Genomic DNA, 7475 nt, shown 5'->3' with positions numbered 1-7475 from the left:
ACCTTTTTTTTATCTGGTTAGCTTTACTGTGGTAAGGTCAATACTAACTTGAGCACATTAAAACACCTTAACTCTCTCTCAGTCTGTTTTAATGGTGCATGTGTACATTTTCGTCGGGTTTGTTTCCACTTATTGGAAAGGTGCATGTGAAAGGTCTCTGAATGCAGTGAACTGTAAGAGAAATCATGTTATTTCATAGAATAGAAACGCTTCAATCAAAATCTTGCTTGAATTGATAAGGCCCTGTTAAAAGCCATATTACTCCTGTGTTATTTCTAACAACCAGCTATAATGCTGTGTTTGAATGCAAAACATCAGGTTGAAGGAGGTGAACAAGACTGTGCTGAACATCTCATTGGAGGCCCTGCAGCAAAGCCCCGAGGAGGCCAGCAATGACAAGGAGCTACTGCAGAGACTGGAAAGTAAGCCTAAGGGGCTGTGTGTGTGTGTGTGTGTGTGTGTGTGTGTGTGTGTGTGTGTGTGTGTGTGTGTGTGTGTGTGTGTGTGTGTGTGTGTGTGTGTGTGTGTGTGTGTGTGTGTGTGTTCATGAGTGGTCATGCTTTGAATGTGTTTGTGCATGAATATACATGTGTTTTGTTATGCGTGTACCTGTATAAATGTGTGTGTGTGTCCGTGAGTGTTTATATGAGTGTGCATTGGCACATTGGCTTTGTCTCTCCTGCATCTCTGGGGGTAACTTTGAAAAGGTCACTCGGACTTTATTACTTTATCTGTGCTCTTCTGTTCAAAAACACCATTGAAGCTCCAAGTCCCTGCTTCCTGACTGGGAGTATTCAGAGATTTGGTTTAATGAGGCGCCGGGCTCGTCACCTCTTGCCCTCATTCACCTGCCTCTTCCTCTCGCTTTGTTTTCTGCTTTCCATCCCTCCACCGTCTCTCCAGAACCTCTGAGGTCTCCCTCTCCTCAGAGATGCTTACATTTGAACCTTTGCATCTCTCCCCTGTACCCTCTTCCCTCCTCGTTCTCAACCTGCTTTCTCTGCTCACCTTTTGTCCTTCTCTTCCTTCACCTCTCTCTCTTTGCATCTTCCTCAGCCCTCTGTTCTTTTCCTCTAATCATCCTGCATCTTCTGCTCCATCATCTTCTCTCTTCCAACCCTACCTGGCGCTCACCTCAGTCTCACTGTCTTCCCCCTTTTCCTCTCTCTCTCTCCCTCCCCTCTTTCCCTCGCTGTCCCTCCGTCTCGCTGTCCCTCCCTCTTTCTCTCTCTCTCTCACTGTTTTTCTGTCCCTGTAGTCAGGGTAATACACTGGACGGGGCAGATCAAGGAGGTACTGAATGCCCAGCAGACAGTGGTGACAGGGGAAAGCTTGGGTCCCATGGAGGAGATCAGCTTCAGGAGGCGAGGTGGCACTGGCCTGTTGGGCATCAGCTGACAGCTGCAGAAGCCTGAAGTCAGACTCATCCAGAACACCCTGCAGCTCTCCAAGTCTTCCTACGTAACATCCTTCATCCTTCTGCAAACTGGCTGCGGAGATGCAGGTGCCTTTACTGATAATCTGCATGTACCAACAGCCATATCAGTAAATAAAAGAAAAGCCTGTCATATTTTTTGTTCTAACGTTCCTATGTGGGAAATTTGATCATCAAATAGAAGTGGAAAAAAAAGGTCTCTCACAGCATCTAGAGTGGGAATAGCCATGCTGCATTGCAGGTGGCTCAGTGAAATGCAATTTCCACTTGTGTTAACAGCGACGAACCAGCTTATTTCAGAGGACTTGGCTGCTGCATCTGTGCATCAGGCAGCTTCCAGAGAGACAGGCTTCATAATGGAGGCAATGTGTGGCCTGAAGCACAGTGCAGAATGACATTCGGAGAGCTCAGTCCAGCGTAGCATATTTGCTGGTATAGAGCCACCACAGAAGCTCAGTGTGATGAATTATGAGCAAACCAGGAATAGTGAGGCTCCATCCACTATGCTTTTTTACAGCCCCAAGTTGGTCAGCCAGCCAGACAATCCATTTAAGGCTGGTTCTGTCCAACAGCACCTGCTTGGATTGGGGGGGGGGGTGGATTTAGGCAATCTATAACGGATGACACTGGCTGGCGCTCAAAATTGCACCCAGTTACCTTACTGTATGAAGCAAACCGGAGCCAAAACGGTATATTTAGATGAGAAATGGGAGAGAAGAGGTGAAGCCTCCATATGTGCTGCTGCGTAAAGCCAAAAACAGGCTCCGGGCACACTGCACAAGGTTAGTGTTTCTCTTTTTGGTGTGATTTGTAGAGTTGAACTTGACTCTTAACATTTGTCATGGATGGCGCACCCCGTAGATCATAATCCAAAACCTTATTCAGGAGAAAGGACGTTTTGAGTTGTTGCCTTGGTTTAAGGTAGCTCAAGACTTGATAGGGTTGAGTAAAGTGGGTACGTGCCAGATGTAAATTTGAAAAGTTTGACCATTTGCCCTTTTGTTTGTTTATGTGTATTTGTGTGTCCCAGGATGGCTCTCTGCAGGCCCAGTCCAACCTGTCCATGCTGAAGAAGCCAGCCCAGCCAGGTGGCTTCCAAGCTCCAACACATCATCAACCTCATCTGCATCATCTGGGTCAACTCCCCCTTCTACATTACCAGAGAGAGGATTACAGCTCTCTTCTGCAATGTAGCCACTTTTCACTTGGTCACTGTGCCTGGGGAGGTTGTGCGTATACACACACGGCAGACACATTCCTTTCACTGTTTTTTTTTCTTCACGGTCTCAATCGCTTTCTATTTTTCCTCTCTCATCACTTTCTCCCTCTGAGTCTCTCTGTCAGGCACAGACACTCAGCCTCATACATGCACACACTCACACAAATGCACCCACACGTGCACAAAAGAGTAAGTCACCTGTCATATTTCTGACAGCTTCGCTCCAGACTATTAATTAACGCGCTACTCCGAGGTTCCTTTACATAACCAATCATGTGTTTCCCAGCTAAGACAGCTGGCCTACATTTGCAGATAATCTTTGGCTTTCTGAGCGTCCTTTCACTAGTTGATCAGCACTTGAGTTGGATTAGTCTCTTGTCTTGTACTGATAAAGCCCACTGTCATCGTCTGGGCCCCACACCTACTCACTCAGTGCTCAGACATCAGAGCTGTAGCATCGTGAGACTCTCCTCAGTGTCTGGAGGGCTACGCTGCAGCTTTATTCGCCCTACCATTTTCATTTCACTTCCCATCTCCAGCAGCACAGACCAAGGAAGACGCGTTTAACCTCAAATAATTACATTTTGACCCTCCATCGTTGGGACTGTTTGCCAACCCCCCTCAAATTTCCTTGGTTGTTCTCGCTCTCTTTTTATCTCCCTCCATTTAGTGGTCTTTCTCACACTCTTCCCCTCCCTCCCTCCCTCTCTCGCTCTCTCTTGTTGCTTTGATAATACATCAAGGAGGACTGGCTCATACAGAACATTTAGTTGAATTGTTTCCCGAGGGTCTATGTGGGTGCAGTACCCCCAGTAGACGGCCCTTGAGTCGCTGTTGCAGCCTTCCTTTCTAAGCAGCTGTGGTGCCTTACTCACTGGGTGCCATGGTGGTCTGAAACTGCCCCTTTAACCCACACTGGATACAGCGCAAAGTCCCCCATTCCCACCCCTGGCTCCTCTTCAACCAAAGGGCCCGGGTACCTGATCATCAAGGTCTCCTGTTACATTGCATAGAAAGGACTGGGCTTATGTAACCCCAAGGCACCTTTCTCACGCCTCAACTGGGGAAACGGCTGTAAGGAGGAGCTACTGCTTGTCAGGCGAGGCCTTCCTTGATCTTTTCAGGAAAGCTGTTTTGACTTGTTTGGTAAAAAGTCACCATAACAGGGCTCTCTTGTCTATTGATCCCACTGCAAAAGAACAGATAAGGATCAGATGAATGTGGTATCCTGCAGTAATGTTTGTAAGTGCTAAAATATGTTCCTTTGTTGTTAAAGCAGCAAATGGACACAGTAACACAATTAGCTCAAAACTGATATCAACACCATACCCATTCTCACAGCATCCCTCTTCTGCTTATATTTCCAGAGTTTGTCGTTGTGTTTTAACATTTTCCACTGCTCCTCTGTGATTTGGTGATAGGTCTTCCTTTGCCCTCAGAGCCCTTTTACTCTCTTATTTATTATTCCTCCGACCTGAGGTGGTGTGAAGCCATTTTCACAGCCATTTAGGTGCCTAGCTGACTCTGTGCTGCCAGATAAAGGCACTCTGTGCTGAGTTGGCCACCAGTCTGCAGGCTTCACTGCTCTCCACTGACCTGGATCCCTGTAGGTATGTATGCATGTATGTAATGTGTGTGTGTGTGTGTGTGTCAGCATGCACATATCACTTGCATGTGTGTGTGAAAAATCTGTTTGTGCATTTGAGTGTTCGTGCGTGTGTGTAAGTGCAGACACACTTATGCCTAAACATCATGGTATGTATGTATTTGTTTTAGGGCTGCAGCAATACATTTTGTCAATAGATTCATGATTAATCATGATTAATCATTGCCTATCATGTGATTAACTGGATTAGAATGTTTTATTGATTGACAACCCTAATTTATTTACGTGTGTATTACCTTATAAGGCTTTTCTCAGTACTGAGGCATGCTGTAATCGGCCTTGGAGGAACATTGAAAGTGATCTCTTGCTGTGGTTTATGTAGCTCACGTGGCCTTGGATGCTCCTTCATTGCCTCTCCCAGTGCTCTGCATAATATCTCCTTATGGTTGAGAGGCCCCCTGTACCCCGTCCAGTAGTTTGAACTCATAGAAAGGGAGAAAGCATTGTTTATTTTCTGCAGAAAAATATTCCATCGGGCACTGCTGTCCCTCCCCCCACCCACCCCCTCCACACACACACGCACGCACACACACACACACACTCCCTCTCTCGTGGACCCAAACAGGGCTCACTGATGTGGTCTTCATTTGTGTGTGATTTTTCTCAAGCTAATACTCTAATCACAGTGCCTTTGTTTCACAGTAGCGTGTGTATGGTCGTCCTTCTCTTCTCTAGCTTAGCCTCCGTTTCATCGATTTGTGATGCATGCATTGCACATTGTGCATTCTGGTGTATCTGTTGTTTGCAATGTTGTGTGCAAATGTGTTAGCATTTGCACATGCATATCTGTGCATGTGCATGCCTTTGTGTGTAATTGTGTATTTTCACATGCAGTCCTGCGTGAGTGCCATGGTATAAGTTCATCTAAGTAGCCTGTGTGTGTGTGTGTGTGTGTGTGTGTGTGTGTGTGTGTGTGTGTGTGTGTGTGTGTGTGTGTGTGTGTGTGTGTGTGTGTGTGTGTGTGTGTGTGTGTGTGTGTGTGACTTGTCATTGCCCTCATTCTCCCCTGCAGGGCCTCAGCCATTTTCTTCTTTCTTGTTGGAGCCTTTTTTTTTCTTTTCCTTTTTTCCTTCCCCCCCTTTCTCTTTTTTTGCGCGAGGGAATGCAATGTCTGGTTTAATATCATTTTCCAATCGCTGAAGGCTTCAGGGCAGGGACTTCTGACTGGGCTGTTTCATTCCAGCTAATACCAAAGACGGAGGAGAGAAAAATAATAACCCTCAGCGGATGATAATAGCGGCGGTGATCATTTCTGCAGTCATTTGCCTCTGGTGCTCTCTGAAAAGCCGCAGCTGATGTTGTCTTTGTTTTGTTTCTCCTCGCTACACAGAGCTACACTGGTGTAACAAGCTGTCCGACACCCTCTGCACCCCCCCCCCCACACACACACACTCAGCCCCTTTTCAACACTCGCACACACACACACAAACACACCGCAGTCATGTTCGTCCCAGATATACGCAGTACCATCTGGTTGTTTTATACAGAGGGAGATTGTAAGAGAGAGTGACAGAGAGAAAGAGTGAAAGAGAGAGATACTGAGGCAGGAGGTGAAACCGAGAGAAAGGAAAAGTGGATTTTAAACTTTTTATGACATGACCGGCCTGTTGTAAGGCAGTGCTTTTTTCTTTCTTTCTTTTTTGAAGAGGTCCAGTTTCTCAGGAAACTGCCTGATTATATGAGAGCTTCAAGGAAATCTCCTGAGATTTAAGATTGAGGGACATGTGTTGTCTTCATCTTTACTGTTTCTCTCCCTCTTCCCCCCACCCTTTCCATCCATCCATCTCTCATGTTATCCCTCAGAGAAAGAGATGGGGGGGGGCAGGGGGTAGGAGGGGGCGCAAGATGGAGAAAGAGACAGAGAAAAGGTGAAGGGAAAAAAGGAAAAGTCATTATTAACTCATAAGCTGGTTAATGCTGTAGCTCTCTCAACCTTCAGCACAAATGAGAGTTTCTGTCATTTACATATCAATTTAATTTCCTGTTTCCCTCGTTCGGCTCTCTCTCTCTCTCTCTCCCCCGTTCATTAAAAGCAGCATCCGCTTTGCCGCCGCAATAAGCCTGTAGAACACATTTTCTCTCCATCTCTCTCTCTCTCTCTCTCTCTCTCTCAAGCACATGCACACACATACATACGCACAAACAACACTGAGTGATGTTCTCACACACGTGTAGATGCACACAGCTACATGCACACACATTTTGTGTCAGCCTGTCCAGCACACGGTTACACACATACACACACACACACACACACACACACACACACACACACACACACACAACTAAGACACATCAACACACACCTGCAGTGTGTTGTAGCCCAGGCAGGAAGGCAGGCAGGCAGAGCAGGGCTTCTCAGCTCCCCGGCCCGTTGTAACTCTGTCAGGATTAAACCAGTGATCAGAGAAATGAAAGGGAGGCTGTCATTCCACATAGGCCTCCATACACATCATCCCCAATAATTACACCCGCTCCTTCCTCCGCCTCTCTCCCCACCTTCACTCCACTCTCTACCTGTCTTTGTGTGCATGGGTCTGTGCGTGTGTGTGCGTGTCTCACAGGTGGCATGGTTGACTGACACCCACCACATCAAACAGGGGCTTTTCTGAAATGTGAGACTGCTTGAATTATGCTCAGTTTAAGCCTCACCCATCTTTTTCTCATCTGCAGTATAAAGCCACACCTGTGTGTGTCTGTGTAGTGTGTGCATGTGTGTGTGTGTGTGTGTGTGTAATGTTGTGAAATGTGTAGTTATGTTTATGTGTGGGAGGGTGTGCATGTGAATTCTTGTGACATGTTGTGTATGTATGTTCTTTTCATGTGCATATATGTCTGTGTGTATATGGATCTGTATGCATATGTGTGCATACAGTATGTTTCTTGTAAGTTCAAGTTTGAGCCAAGGGATATGTGGTAGAGATTTGCACACTTGTAGCATATTTTCATGTGCACGTGTTTGTGTGTGTTTGTCTGTGCACACATGTCTTGAATCAATACAGATGTATGCCTAGCTGCAGTATGCCTACATCTGCTGGTTCAATTTGGCCTTTAGGGGATATAGGGACCTAACTGCTTCAATCTGGGAGTTTAAGCCAATGAGCACGATCAAATATTCAGTCGAAGCGAAGTGTTACACAAAACAGCCTCAGGTG

The 7475-nt window shown here is 46.3% G+C and overlaps 1 pseudogene; it reads left to right on the top strand.

The window, feature by feature from the left end:
• The first annotated feature begins 304 nt into the window (after positions 1-304).
• Positions 305-7475, top strand: part of LOC130130988 (dynein axonemal heavy chain 2-like) — a 334340-nt pseudogene continuing 327169 nt past the window's right edge.

The sequence above is a fragment of the Lampris incognitus genome, chromosome 20, assembly GCF_029633865.1.
Source record: "Lampris incognitus isolate fLamInc1 chromosome 20, fLamInc1.hap2, whole genome shotgun sequence".
NCBI classification, from domain to species: domain Eukaryota; kingdom Metazoa; phylum Chordata; class Actinopteri; order Lampriformes; family Lampridae; genus Lampris; species Lampris incognitus.
Note: the sequence above shows the minus strand (reverse complement) of the source record. Positions and strands in the feature narration are given on the sequence as shown.